The sequence below is a fragment of the Podarcis gaigeae genome (genome assembly GCF_964106915.1).
Source record: "Podarcis gaigeae genome assembly, chromosome: 6".
Taxonomy (NCBI): domain Eukaryota; kingdom Metazoa; phylum Chordata; class Lepidosauria; order Squamata; family Lacertidae; genus Podarcis; species Podarcis gaigeae.
Genome location: NC_139682.1, coordinates 72,077,196 through 72,091,765, shown reverse-complemented (window position 1 = coordinate 72,091,765; position 14,570 = coordinate 72,077,196). Strand labels below are relative to the sequence as shown.

General features: G+C 44.6%; 1 long non-coding RNA gene across 1 annotated transcript; it reads left to right on the top strand.

The window, feature by feature from the left end:
- The first annotated feature begins 2,440 nt into the window (after positions 1 to 2,440).
- Positions 2,441 to 12,418, top strand: LOC310847891. Its single transcript, XR_014566066.1, has 3 exons — positions 2,441 to 2,632; positions 4,864 to 4,941; positions 7,813 to 12,418. It is a non-coding gene; the product is annotated as an uncharacterized lncRNA (long non-coding RNA).
- Positions 12,419 to 14,570: the final 2,152 nt, after the last annotated feature.

Genomic DNA, 14,570 nt, shown 5'->3' with positions numbered 1-14,570 from the left:
TTTTAGGTGATAGGGATGCGTAACAAACTAATCCGATGGCCTTATTTTACAACGCAGTGTGTACGAAAGGGCAGGGCAAGAAAGAAAGAAAGATATGGTTTCGCTGTTCCTATTCCTTTTTCCTTGTCCATTGTTTGGCAAGAAACCAGCAATAATTAGTGCATATCTGCATATCAGCCTCCGTGGTTAAATAGGCTAAGCTAAAGCTTCCGTTTGACTGATTCTTCGTCGCAGAACGAGTGGTTCCTGCTACAACCCAGTCAATAGCTGTGTCGCTGAGGCACGAGGCAACGTGGAACCCAAGGTGCTGGTCCCCTTTCATTTCCGCAAGAACACACCACGCTGTGGTGACAGCAAAGCAGCAAATATATACAGTACGTACATGTATAATAAATATTGTTGTTTGAAAGTTCTTCCACGCACATTGGGCACCGACTCTCTCTCTCCCTCTCTCTTTTTTAAAACTTCACTACAAAAAAAAAATCACAAGGCGTAATGACAGCAAAGACATTTCATACCCTTAGCGCGTAGTAAATAACAAACACAAAACACTTTTTTGCTGTCACTGTTGCGGTTCAGAAGTTCCACCGGCGTGCAGTGGGCTCCACTATCACTTTCATTTCACAAAACTGAATTAATAGCAGAGTCACATCTCTCCTTAACGGCAGAACGCACCAAACACTCTTAAGTTTTGTGCAGACACATTGTACAAATATTTCATTTGAGCACATCAGAAGGGAACAAAACACCTCCGCCTGCCTACACGGCTGCACCTGAACTACCAGCATAACCAACGCTACCTGTCAATTTCCTTCCCACACATATACTTCCTTAAAAAAGAGGAATATATATATATATATTCTACACACTCCCTGCCGAGATAGAAAACCAGAGTTTGAGTAAGCTTCCAGTGTCCAGGAGGGCTTCGGGAAAAAGTTGTGAACTATAGAAAGCTGCCGAATGCTGAGTCAATCCATTCAGGGGAGGAGGAAGGGGGTGGGGGGCACGGAGGGGGGTGACATTTGGCACACCGTCTCCCCACAACTCCCAAGCCTACCCTGAGCCATTGGAGGAAGGAGTGGAGCTGCACCGCCATGCTGCTGGCCTTCCCTCCTTCCCTCTTTGTTTTAACAGCTCAGGGGAGGCTTGGGAGTCATGGGTGGGCGGCGTGCCGTTGCCCCCTGCTTCCAGGCTGCTTTCTGGGGTGGGTGTGTGGAAGCTGTTAGAATTCCTGCTCTGTAATTGCAGTCATGGGATTGTTGTCTATCACATGACGGTGTATGTTTTTTTTTTTTTATTACACAATTTGGTGAAGTTTTATTTTTATTTTTTTATAATATTTTTTTATTAGTTTTATAAAATACAGAAAAAAGAATAAAGAGCATATTATAAGGGTAGAGAAAAAAAAATTACAAATTTTCTTGTTCTTTTTTCCAAATCTACTGGACTTCCCCGCGTCCTCCCAACCCTGCATTCTCTGTGATACATAACATCAGCAATTTGTTAACTTGTTTCAATACTTGTTGTATCTTTCATTTTATCATATTACCCAATTTCAAATGTATTATAACCCAAATCATGTACATTTTCATTTTAACACAATAAAGTTGTTTCATTATTCTATCTCTGACTTCTTGTACCTTAGTTTCCATTTCTTTAGTTTAACATTACTGAAGCTAGAATTTCCTAAAAGGTGCGTTTTTTAACATTCATACAACTTATAGTGTTTTTCCAGATAGTCCTTAAATTTTTTCCAGTCCTCCTCGATTGTTTCTTCTCCCAAGTCTCGGATTCTGCCAGTCATTTCGGCCAATTCCATGTAGTCCATCAACTGCGTTTGCCATTCCTCCAGTGTGGGTAAATCTTGTGACTTCCAATATTTTGCAATCAGAATCCTTGCTGCTGTGGTGGCGTACATAAAAAAAGTTCTATCCTTCTTAAACACCCTCTGGTCCACCATGCCCAAGAGGAAGGCCTCTGGTTTCTTAGGTAAGGTAAATCTAAGTACCTTTTTTAGTTCATTATGAATCATTTCCCAAAAGGCCTTCACCTTCGGGCAGGTCCACCAGAAGTGAAAGAATGTCCCTTCCGCCTCTTTACATTTCCATCATTTATTATCAGACAGGTGATATATCTTAGCAAGCTTGACTGGGGTCATGTACCACCGGTATATCATTTTCATAATGTTTTCACATGACGGTGTATGTTTTGACTCCACAGAGTGGGAAGTGACGGAGACAGGATGTTTGTGTTACTGTGTTCCGTGAAGTGGGACTATTGTCCTTCGTTCTTTTTTTTCTCTTTGCTGAGAGAGAGAGGGAGCCATATTGCAGTGCTCCGTGTGTGTTTATATGTAAATAAAATAGATTAGCCAAAATGCTGAGTTGCTGCGGTCTGTTACGCGAAATGCACGAACTCTGCGGATCCCTAAGTATGTCTGTGTTGGTTGGCATCGGTCACTGTGATGTTCAGGCTGAAGAAAGCTCCTGAAGCTCCTGAACGATTGACCAGGAGGAAGAGAACATGCCAGTCGGGCATGTGTCTCTGCCAGGGTCCTACTCGAGTATAGGCTGAACTCCTCCCCCAAGCTGTCAAAAGGAAGAGGGAAGGGAGGAAGGCTGCTGGCAAAGCGGTAAGGCTCCCTCCCCCCACCCAGGAAGCAGCCCACCATGGGCGGCTCGCTCCACCCCACAAGGGTGTCGCGCCTTGCCTCCCTGGGACGCTCCTCCCTCCCCCATGGCCCTGCCCCCCGCCTCTGAGTCCATTGGTCCATTTAGCTCAGATTGGCAGCAGCTCTCCTGATGGGGCTTCTCTCCTAGTCCTACCCGGGAAGCCAGGAATTAAACCTGGGACTTTTTGAATGCTAGGATCTGCAGCCCTTCTCCAAACAACCTAACAATTCAATGGACTGCTCTTTGCAGTAGCCCAAGATTTGTGACCTAAAATGTGGGGTGCAGACCACCAGCCCCACTGCACCTCGTTTTTGCAGCCAGAAAGAACAGGAAGTTTACTGAGTTCCTGTTGGGTCACCAAGCTGAACATGAGCTAAGTTTGGTGCCCAGCCCACAAAGTGTGCAGGCACCCAGAAGTCTAGAAGGAATGATCCACATTATAGAGCTGGATGGAACCAGTGCTGTTTTTCTAGAACTCACCTTGAACACCTCCCTTGTTCTCTTAGAATGGCAATGGTGTCCACTTGAGAGGTGCCACCTGAGAGGAATTGAGTTCCAGCTGATAAAAATCCCTGGATGGAACCTTGTAGGCCTTGAAATTCAACCCTACCATTTGATGCAGGCCATTCAGGGCAAGAGCACATAGCTAGAACTGTGGGGTTGTTGGTTTTTGTGTGTGTGTTTTTAAGGGTGGTGAGAGTTGTTAGGAGACTCCTATTCCTGTCACAGAGGTTTTGGCCAGAGGTTTCTGTGAAGAGGGATACAGTTTTATGCAGGGAACTGTAGCTCTGTGGGGTCATCTTTCATCACCCTGCACAGGGACCAAAAATGCGGGAAGTGTGTGTAGTGGAGCATAAGGAGGTCTAACAAAGTTCTGATTTTTCCTATGAAAATGCTTACGCGCGCGCACACACACACACACACACACATTATTTCAGTAATTTCTCTCCCCCCCCCCTCTCTCTGTGTGCCCCTGCTTTTGCTGGTAGCCTAAGCATTTGCTCAGTGTGTCTATTGGGTAATGAATTGCTGAATCAGACCAATGGTCCATGCAGCTCAGTATTGTTTACAGTGACAAGCAATGGCTCGCCAGCATTTCAAGTCAGGAGCTTTGCCCAGCCCTACCAAGCAATGGGATTTCATTAACATTTACCCCAAAACTGCTTTCTTGCAGTTTCCACCCATTTGTTCTTCTGGTCTGGCCCTCTGGAGCCACAGAGAGCAAGTCTGTTTTCTAATTGGCATAGCACTATTGCTTGAGATCAGTGGCATAGCATGAGGGGAGCACAGGGACGGTTGTTAGGGGTGGGAAATTTCAACATCTGTTGCTGCCTCAATGCAGCCGCATGCTTCACTTGCTGGGCTCCGTTGAAAATGGCTTCTCCATGCAAACCAGGAAGTGACCTCTCCCTACAACAGAACAACTCTTCTTTACTTATCTCTGCAACTGTGATCTCATGGGTGACACAGATGCCATTAGGCAGTTGAATGTGCGTATGTACTCCATCCATTTCCCTTCCTTGTCGCCTCTGTACAGCCCCGGACACTGGCAACCCACTGCCCGAGATGAAGAAGAGAAGTTTGGATTTGATATCCCGCTTTATCACTACCCGAAGGAGTCTCAAAGTGGCTAACATTCTCCTTTCCCTTCCTTCCCCACAACAAACACTCTGTCAGGTGAGTGGGGCTGAGAGACGCCAAAGAAGTGTGACTAGCCCAAGGTCGCCCAGCAGCTGCATGTAGAGGAGCGGGGAATCGATCCCGGTTCACCAGATTACGAGTCCACCACTCTTAACCACTATACCACACTGGCTCTCCTTGAGGGAAAGAAAGTGGGGGTGTCACTAAGAAGCTTACTAGCTGTGCTGCTTTCAAGCACTTTCCTATGGTGGCGTGGCTTGTGGTGCTTCTGTGAGGGAACAGGAAAGCGTGGAAGGGAATCTTCTGTCAAATGAGGCTTCTGAGCAAAACCAGAGCGTTAGAAGATTCGAAGCCAATTGTGGGAGACATTTGGCCTTGTAGATGATGCTGAACTACAACTCCCATCAGCCCCAGCAAGCAAGGCTGTTGGCCAGGGATGATGGGAGTTGTGGTACAGCAACATCTGGAGCCCCAAAAGGTACTCTCCTGTTCAAAAAATGGGAATTCCAGGTGGATCTATCAACCTTGACCTTGTCTGTGCTTTATGTAGGCTCAAATGCCTGAGGAGAGAGACCGAAGGAGCTTGGTGATAATGAAAATGGAATGAAAAGAGAAACTTGCAAAGGGGGTAAGAGTTAGTTAAAATGGAAGTCCATTTTTCCTCCTCCTCCTCCTCCTCCTCCTCCTCCTTCATATGTGATTTGCAGTTCTGTAAACTGCCTGGACTAGATATGTGATCGGTGTTATATTATTGGTACTGTTCATCATCATCAACATCATCAATATCGTCAACAATAATCTCGTGAAAATTTGTTAATGTTATTTGTAATAATAATAATAATAATAATAATAATAATAATAATAATAATGTGAATAACCACTATTGAAAATGTTTGCATTTTCATGAACCATTTGGAGAAAATAGGCACCAACGAAACATTTCGCCGTGAAAAAGCCTCGCAAGATTCATTCTCAATTATTTGCAGGCTGCATATCGCAGGCACAGGGCACGATGCCAAAGGAGTCAGCAGTCTGGCAGTTTAAAAAGAGAAGGGAAAAAAAGAGAAATAACTGATTCAGAGAATGTGTGACAGGCCTTTTGCACCATATGGCGCCCAAGAGTTAATCCATGCAAGGAGGGTGGACACCTAGGGAGATTCATGTTGAAATGCCATTTAGAAGGGAAACGTCAACTCGAAATGGCAAGAGTCCAGGAGCCTAAACAAGCTCTACTGGGGAGCCAAGAATCAGGGCGGGGAGGGAGGGAGACAGAGGGTAACTGGCTCCATTTCTGAAAGCTTATCTGAATTTAGTTCCCCATCTTCGCTTTGTTCACTGCACCCCTGGGAAGGGACAGCCTTGTTACCTAAAAATGCGCTGTTGTATTACCCCGGGAAGAGAGGGCTCTGGTTGGTGTCAGTTCACCCTGATCCATTCACCTCATTACAGGTCGATATATGTGGCTCAGTTGTAGGCTGGTGGATTTCAGAGTTGTTGTTATAAAATATACAGAGTGCTCCAGCTTGGCAGCTCTTGCGTTTCTCAGTTTGATGGGCGGCCTGGCCCTGACAGCACTGCTTCCCTGCTAGAGCAAAAGGAGCCTGTCTCCATAGAGTCCTTCCCAGATTCCCTCAGTTAAGGTGGTGCATGTTTCACAAGATCCTGCATGGAATCCAGCGTCTGGCGCATCATAGAATCGTAGAGTTGGAAGAGATACCAAGGGTTGTCTAGTCCAACCCCCTGCAATGCAGGAATATCAACTCAAGCATCCATGGCAGATGACCTCCCGAAGGAGACTGTCCCACTGTTGAACAGCTCTTACTCCCAGAAAGCTTTCTTGCAACTTGAATCCATTGGTTCAGAGTCCTACCCTCCAGTACAGGAGAAAACAAGTACAGTGGTACCTCAGGTTACATACACTTCAGGTTACATACGCTTCAGCTTACAGACTCCGCTAACCCAGAAATAGTGCTTCAGGATGAGAACAGAAATCCAGTGGCGCGGCGGCAGCAGGAGGCCCCATTAGCTAAAGTGGTGCTTCAGGTTAAGAACAGTTTCAGGTTAAGTACGGACCTCCAGAATGAATTAAGTACTTAACCCGAGGTACCACTGTGTGCTCCCTCCTCCATGTGACAGCCCTTGAGATCTTTGAAGATGTCTATCATATCTCCTCTCAGTCTCCTCTTTCCCAGGCTAAACATGCCCAGCTCCTTCAACCGTTCCTCATAAGGCTTGGTTTCCAGACCCTTGATCATCTTGGTTGCTCTCCTCGGCAGACGTTCCAGCTTTGGTTCCTTTCTTCAGGGAAACACTCAGCTGGTTCAGTCTCCCCACTGCAGCACTGATAGGACAAAATGCACCTTGGGAAATCTTGGCCTTCCTCTGGGGTGGAGCAACTTGGCCCTGTGGACTACATGTGACCTTCTAGACCTTTCTGTCTGGCCCTCGGAAGAGGTGGGGTTTATCACAGCATGACTACTTCCCCTGTACAGACACTTTCCTACCTCCTTCCAAAAGATCTAGTAAGCTCTGGGCTTTGGTAAGAAGGCATGAGGGCTCTAACAGGATCCTACAGGCCTCCTGCCTCCTTCTCAAAGCCTAGTTAGCGCTTGTCTGGCTTAGGGAAGGAGGCGGGAGGCCTCTAGGACCCTGCCAGAGCCCTCACACATCCTTCCCCAAACCTGGCACCTCCCTTACCCAGCTATGGGGAGGCAATGTGAAGGCGGGGTGGGGGTGCTATTATAATAATAACAAAAATATGGTTAGATCCAGACTTGCTGTGGCTGTATGAGACTTGCTCTACTCATGCAAATCCTGCAGGACGAGGTGGGGGCACAACGGATACTTTTCCCGTTGAACGAGTGTATCTTTCGCTCTATAAGATGCACCTAGTTTTCAGAGGAGGAAAACAAGAAAAAAAAATTCTGAATCAAATGTTGTTGGAGAGGATTTGCACGGCTATCCCTGTAGCCAGAACAGCAAGAGGGATTGCTGCAGGAAAAAGGGAAAGGGGGAAATTGCGTCTTATAGAGTGAAAAATACGGTAATTTCTCTCTCTGTGTGTATGTGAATAATTTTTTATTTTTATTTTTGCAAAGGAAAGCATTCATCCTGTCTCTCCCACAAACAACTAGGGGTGGATCAACACATAGGAAAAATTCCACTATGAATAAGTCAGAAATTAAATTGTTTTAACAAAAGGGGGAAATAAACCTCTATGTAAAATAGTTTAGAATCATTTTTTGCTCTCCATCGCCATCTGGTGTTGCATGTTTATAACGCATTCAAAACACTGTTTTTTGGCTAATGTAGCTAAGCCCTAGGTCTAACAAAGAAGTATATCAGTTCAGAAAATGTCAGGTTTAAGCCCTGAAAGGTGGAGTTTTTTAAAAATAAAATAAAAAACAAACAGTTCAGAGGACGCACAGCTGCTTGTGCACTTGTTTTGCTTTTAAATGTGTCTGCTTACATGTCCTGCTGAATCTTTTTTTCTCTACAGCAGCGACTGCCCCAACTTGAAAGACGCCTGATTCAAGAGTAAGTGGAATGTACAAAATGGGAGGATTTGTGTTTACAGCATTGCTTGATCGGTGCCTTAAGGACAGAAATGACACCATCCTTCTACCTGGCGCTGACACAGATTGCTGGAAGGAAAGCGTTCTTATAAACAAAGTGCTGGAGGCCATCTTGTCTTCCTCTTCCTGCTCCAGAGCTGGCAACCCAAGTACATCTTCATGTAGCTTAATGGCTTCCTAGAACAACTAGGAGTTCAAAAGAAGCTAAAACAGCTGCACTTAGGAGCGACTACAAGGAGCAATAGGGGAGCTTGTTTAGTATGCACATCATTCCTGAATCTATAAGAATCTATGAATAGCCTGGGCCTTTCCCCCCTTTACACTAGTGTATAGCAGACTTAAGCAGCAAACGCGAGAAGATTCAACATCAGTGAAGAGAGATCTGTAACTGTCAGGGAAGAACCTGACAGGTATTTAGAACAAGTTGGCTAAGGGGATGAGGGCGGCTGGGGCTGGGGGGTTGGACACACGTGGCTGATTTAAAAATATATGTATATACATACGGCTTCAATTGTACACAAACCACAATTTGCTCTGAATGTAGGGCTCAATGTTGTTTGTTTTTGTTTGTTTATTCATACAAGTATTTTTGTGCTGCCATACCATGAAATTTCAGGGTGCCCTACAACGCCGACGCCATCATTAAAGAGATGGTGATCTATCCACTGACCACGGTATAAAATGATTGTGTGCCAAAACTGGAAAAATCCTAACTCTCTTGTCTGTTTATAGACAGTTGGTTAAAGGAAATTTGGTCCAACTAACTAATTTGATCAGAAGCAGAGAGAGAAGACAATGTGAATTTGTGGAGAAGTTGAGCATGTTCATTTGATGCTAGAGTAGCAATGTTCAGGGCTCAATAAACGCTCAGCTGCTCGTTAGGAGACGTTTGAGCATATGGAACAGAACGGGGGACAGCATCAATTGGTTTATTGTTCTATGTTACTTATTAATTTGCCTTAAAATTAATCTGTATCTAATGTATTGCATAATTGAGTGGGCAATTGATATAGTAGGTTGTTTTCGTCACAGGGATTTTATATAGGGAACAGTATCACTACGTTATGACTATATACGTTTTGCATATTGCAGACTCTCCAGGTGTCTCTATTTTCTAGGGATGTCCCTGATTTAGGGAACCTGTCCCGGTTTTTTATATGATCCTGGAATGCTTTTTCTTAGGATGTCCCTATTTTCACTGGAGAAATGTTGGACCATATGGAGTTACAGTATCTAACCCCCAAGCCATCTGAAGTCAGTCCTGTATAGGGAAGTTTCTTAAATGTTTAAAGTTTTATCATGCTTTTTTGTATATGTTGGAAGCTGCCCAGAGTGGCTGGGGCAACCCAATAAGATGTGTGGAGTATAAATAGCAAAATTATCATTATGGAATGGGACGTCCCTATTTTCATTGGAGAAATATTGGAGGGTGTGATATGGCGTATGGATTTAGAATGGTTGCTGTTTGCAATCTTTGAGGAGGTGGAAGAAAACATGTAATGTAAAAGCAAATACATACAAAGAGGGCTTTTTTTTCAGCCAGAAAAAAAAGCTCAATTCCAGCACCTCTCAGGTGGGCCCCATTGCTATTGTAAAAGAATAGGGGAAAGGTTTGCGGTGTATTATGGCAACTTTTTAAATATAAAAACAGCACTGCATACAAATATCTGTTCCACAACACAAAGACATAAATCCCTGTCCAGGGCTATGTAGATGAATGGCTGCACAAGATGGAGAATGATTCAAGTTCGCCGTGAGCCTCATCAAGTTCTAAATACACAGGATATAACCTGGAATTCAGCTTTGTGTTGTGGGAAGTTCAGGGAGAGGTGTGAAACTGGCCCTCGCTCCACACAAGGTGGGCACCAGATACGGGGCAGGTTTAGCTCCTACACGAGGAGTCGGGAAACTTTTACACCTCAAGGACCTTCTGTGCAACCTTTGGAGGGCCAGAGGCAAGTGCCAGGTGTGTCCAGGGGCACTGCAATATATGTAAATGTTCCGTTTTTACAATAGGCTATTTTCCATGCATAGCAGACTCCACTCTCTGTAGTCCATTGTAGGCAAGCAAGTGCTATTGCTGGATCTCAAGGACACAGTCCATCCATGCAAACAGCCTCCATGTAAACGGCCTCGGTCCAGGATACCTGAAGGAGCATCTCCACCCCCATCGTTCTGCCCGGACACTGAGGTCCAGCGCTGAAGGCCTTCTAGCAGTTCCCTCACTGCGAGAAGCCAAGTTACAGGGAACCAGGCAGAGGGCCTTGTCGGTAGTGGCACCCGCCCTGTGGAACACCCTCCCACCAGATGTCAGCGAGAAAAACAACTACTAGACTTTTAGAAGACATCTGAAGGCAGCTCTGTTTAGGGAAGCTTTTAATGTTTAATAGATTAATGTATTTATTATTCTGTTGAAAGCTGCCCAGAGTGGCTGGGGAAACCCAGCCAGATGGGTGGGGTATAAGTAAAATATTATAGTTATTATTATAAATATGCTTGGGCTGTGAAGCAGATCCACAAAGGGGTATGGCCTGGGGAGAGGTCCAAGGACCAGACAGAAAGGCAAGGAGGGCTGCATTTGTTACCCCACTCCTGTCCTAAAGCAAAGCTTTCTCCAAGAACACCATTTTGAAATTCTCCCATATAAACAAATAAGGAGGTGGTGTTTAACACATTGCATCATTTGGGGACACTGCTGCAGTGGGGTCAAAGTTACTCACCCTTGAGAGCGGGTGGCAGCAGAGATTTGCCAATTAGGATGAAAGGGAAATCGCCACAGCACCTTCCGTCAGAGGCGTAGTGTGTGGAGGGGAGGCAGAGGGGCAGTGACCCTGGGTGCAAAATTCTGAGGGATGCAACGAAGTGCAATGCTTGCATGCCCTGCCCTGGCAGCCGTGTGCCTCGCGGGCTCTGCCCTGCCCCCCCCATTGTGCGCCTCCACCTCAACTGCCCAGAACACCAGAGGGGCGCAACACTTGACTTGCTGCTCCCCGGGTGCTGGCAACCTACGCTATGCCACTGCCTCAAGTAGCCCTCACTTGCCTGCTCTTCTTATTTAGATCCAGTCCAGGGGGCGCCACCGCCTGCCTTCTTCCTTAGTCTCAAGGCTGCCTTCGTAGAACTCAGAGGAGAGGAGGATGGGAGCAAAACTGAATTGAGTTGCGTCTGCCTGTTGTTGGCTCTGGCGCCACCTACTGTTGGGCCTCCCTGGCTGCCATTCTACCAGTCCCAATGAGCACCTGCTGGAGCCAGGCCTCTATGAGGTTCTGAGATGAGTGACCTTTCAGAGGAGGTCAAAGAATCTCACCGCCTTCCCGAAGGTCTATTAAATCCGGGTGGCTTTGGGCGGTTGTTTTGATTGGAAAACTGCTTTGATTCAATCTGTGGGGGGGTTTTTTTGTGGCCATTGAATGTTTTTGTTGCTGGTGTGCTGCACCCCTCCTCCCTGATTGCTTCTGTGTAATTGTGGCTTTAAATTGTTATGTGTTATTTTAATGTCAACTGCTTTGAGCTTAGGAAAAGTAGTATATAAATATTTTACTTAGAGAGATAATAGGGCACCGGGATAATGGGTAGGCAAAATGGATTTAGCTGGAGCCTTGCAGTAGCTACTGGCCTGGGGTGTTGTGGGGCAGGAGCTAAGCCTGTCAGTGCTTATTCTTCCTGCATGCAATTAAGCTCCATTATTAATTTATTGCAGTTAGAGTAGACTTGTAGGCAGTTGCTTTTGTGATTCCCTATCACCGGAAGGCCTCATTCATTATGTTTTTATTTGGAAAATGTATGCATTAGTTCAGGGGGGGGGGGGGAGCCAAGTCCCGTTGCTCTTCAATTTTTTAAAAATTCTCATTCCTCTAAACTATGATTTCTGTTGAGGCCTCTAGCCTAGAAGTAATTAGAAAGAGGAAAAATTCTGGGGTGTTTTTTTGGGGGAGGGGGGTGGCGGACAAAATTTCTGATTGGATGAACGCCAAATGAGGGTGAGTGTCGAACGCTTGCTTACATTTTCCATGCATGTTCTAGCTAGTCTTTTTGTTTTTATTGGTTATTATAATTTCTGTTTTATGTTAAGCTGTCAAAACCTTTTGGAACATCATTTTCGGTATAAAGGCCAGTGGCTAATTTGCCTAATGAAATATATTCCTGTGGTTATATTATGCTTCTCTTTATTTACTCCCGTTGAAACTTACCTCTATTCATTTTACCAATTTGTTTTATCAGATGCGTTGGTTATTTATCTCTGGTTTGTTTGTGGTGGTACGTGCTCTACGCACTGATCCTCCAAGTTAATTACCTCCACGTTACAGGCAAAAACTCATTTCAAATGCATCTTATAATTTCTTAGTCATTTGGGAGTCAACTTCAATAGATGAAAATGTCTTTATATGTCTTTCCCCCTACCGTATAATCATAAAAGGCAGTGTCTTTTTTAAAAGAAGTGTTTGTCTAGAAGTGATTTGTTCTTTTCTTGTGTCCGTGTGAGCTGTAATTGATTCTTTAATTGGGTTTGACCCCAAATCTTCATTACTTTCTGTACATGGTTTTTTTTTTTGACAAAAATAAAAACCTTAGATCTTTGAACAGTGCCCCATGAAGCCACATTGACAACATCTTGTTCATTCTGGTCTCTCCTTTTCTTCGTCTTCCAAGGGGATTGTGTTCTGCTGTGCTTTAATTATACTGTCTTTTAAGAATCCTTAGCTATTTTCCACCCTGCTGGATTCCAATGCGTCTTCTCCGGACAAGAGGCTCTATGTTACAGGCTTTATTTAAAGCAATTAGGATTTTATCCTGCACCCTACGAAAGTCAATGACTGCCCTCCATTGATTTCGGTGGCAAAGGGTTGCGCTTGACAGGTTCACACAAGGAAAGTGCCATTCAGGGTGTGAATTAGGAACCAACCCTCCTTTAAATCAGTTTAAGTTTCTCAAACTTCCAATAGATGAGAACACTCCCAATCCCACCCCCACCCCCACCCCCGCTTTTAGAGGCACACTTCAGCCTTCGAAAGCTTTCATTTTGGAGTGTATAAGAGAATCCCACCACCTGTCTCCTTGCATGAGTTGCTGTTCTAGGCAAGCCTCCTGAGGGCAGGTTTGAGTGTCGGCAGTGAATGAATAATCCGATTGCATCCAAATCACAGCTGCACCAGAATTCCTGACCCACAGCAGAAGCTGAGCGGCAGGAGTCAAGGCAGAGCAGTGAATCATACAGGGAAACAGCAGGCAGCCTCTTCTGTGAGTACTCTGGACTCAAAAGAGCCTTACATTTGTTTAATAAATAGAGGCTTGGATGATTTCAGCAGCTGACTTTTTTATGCTAATACTGTTTGGGTGTTCCTGCTTTAAAGAGAGAAATCTTCATTTCCCTTCCCCGCTTAGTAATTTTTAAAAAAGACTTTCCCAAGAGAATCTTCCACCTTATGTATTCCTTCATTGCAACCTGACCTTCCTCTGCTCATTCCTCCCCCCAAAATCCTGGGAACTGAAGTTTACCTTTCACAGAGCTAGTTCCCAGCACCCTTAACAAACTACAGTTCCCATAGTTCTTTGGGGGAAGTCATGTGCCTCACATGTGTTTAAATGTGCACACATCTCAAGTCTCCATAACTTAAACTCTGGCACCGAGGAGCTAATGGCTGCACCAGACCAGTTAGATGCCTATACTGGCATGAAGCAGTAAACAAATAAACAAGCAAATGACTAATAAAGGACACTGGCATCCAGAACGGACTTAATTTTGGCTCCTTCCGACCAGACTACAAACCTTGAGCAGTTATGGCAAGCTACTGGTGAGGCAAATTGCTCCCTCCTTGCTGCTGTCAGCTGTCTAGGATTGCTGCTTGTGGTCCTGAAACTCTTGCCTTTGAACAGGGATGGAGGGAAAATCCAATTCACATTCACAGCCAAATTTATCCAATTCACACTTTCCAAAACAACGTGAGAACAAAAACAAAACAAAAAAACCATAGCCAGTTTTGGAAATTTGCATTCATTCAGATTTTGTGATGGGAGGTCTCCAACCAACCAACCAACCAACCAACCAACCAACCAACCAGTGTTTACAAAAATGGATATATTAGGCACAAGTGAAAAATGAATATATAGGTAAAATGAATTCAAAAATGTATTATCTTAGGAGAAATATATATATATATATATATATATATATATATATATATATATATATATATAAAGTGAATATACGGGTGAAAATCAATTCGAAAACATATTATCTTAGGAGAAATTGCTTGCAAAAATGTGTACAGCAGTCAGTGCTCCATATAAAAATGTGTTGATTAGGAGAAATCGGCACTAAACGGCTGAATAATTTTCACGAGGATTTGAAAGGGTGAAAAAAGAAAACCCACAAATTGTTGCAGAAATGTGGAGAACCAAATTTAAATTTGAAAAAGTGAGAAACGAAGAGAACCAAAATCGACCCACCCACTCACATATCCATCCCTACTCTTGAACTCTGACCTGGCTGCTAGCCATGGTCCTGATCTCGCTCCAACACAAAAGCCACCTTAGGCATTCCTGAGCCTTCTTCCACCATATTGTTTGGCCTTTTTATGTCTTCTTGTGATGGAGGCAACTCTGGACTTGGACGCCTCATCTCTCATAACCCCTGCTTCCTCCTCCCTCCCCAACATTTCCATTCAGGGCTGACCACGTGGGC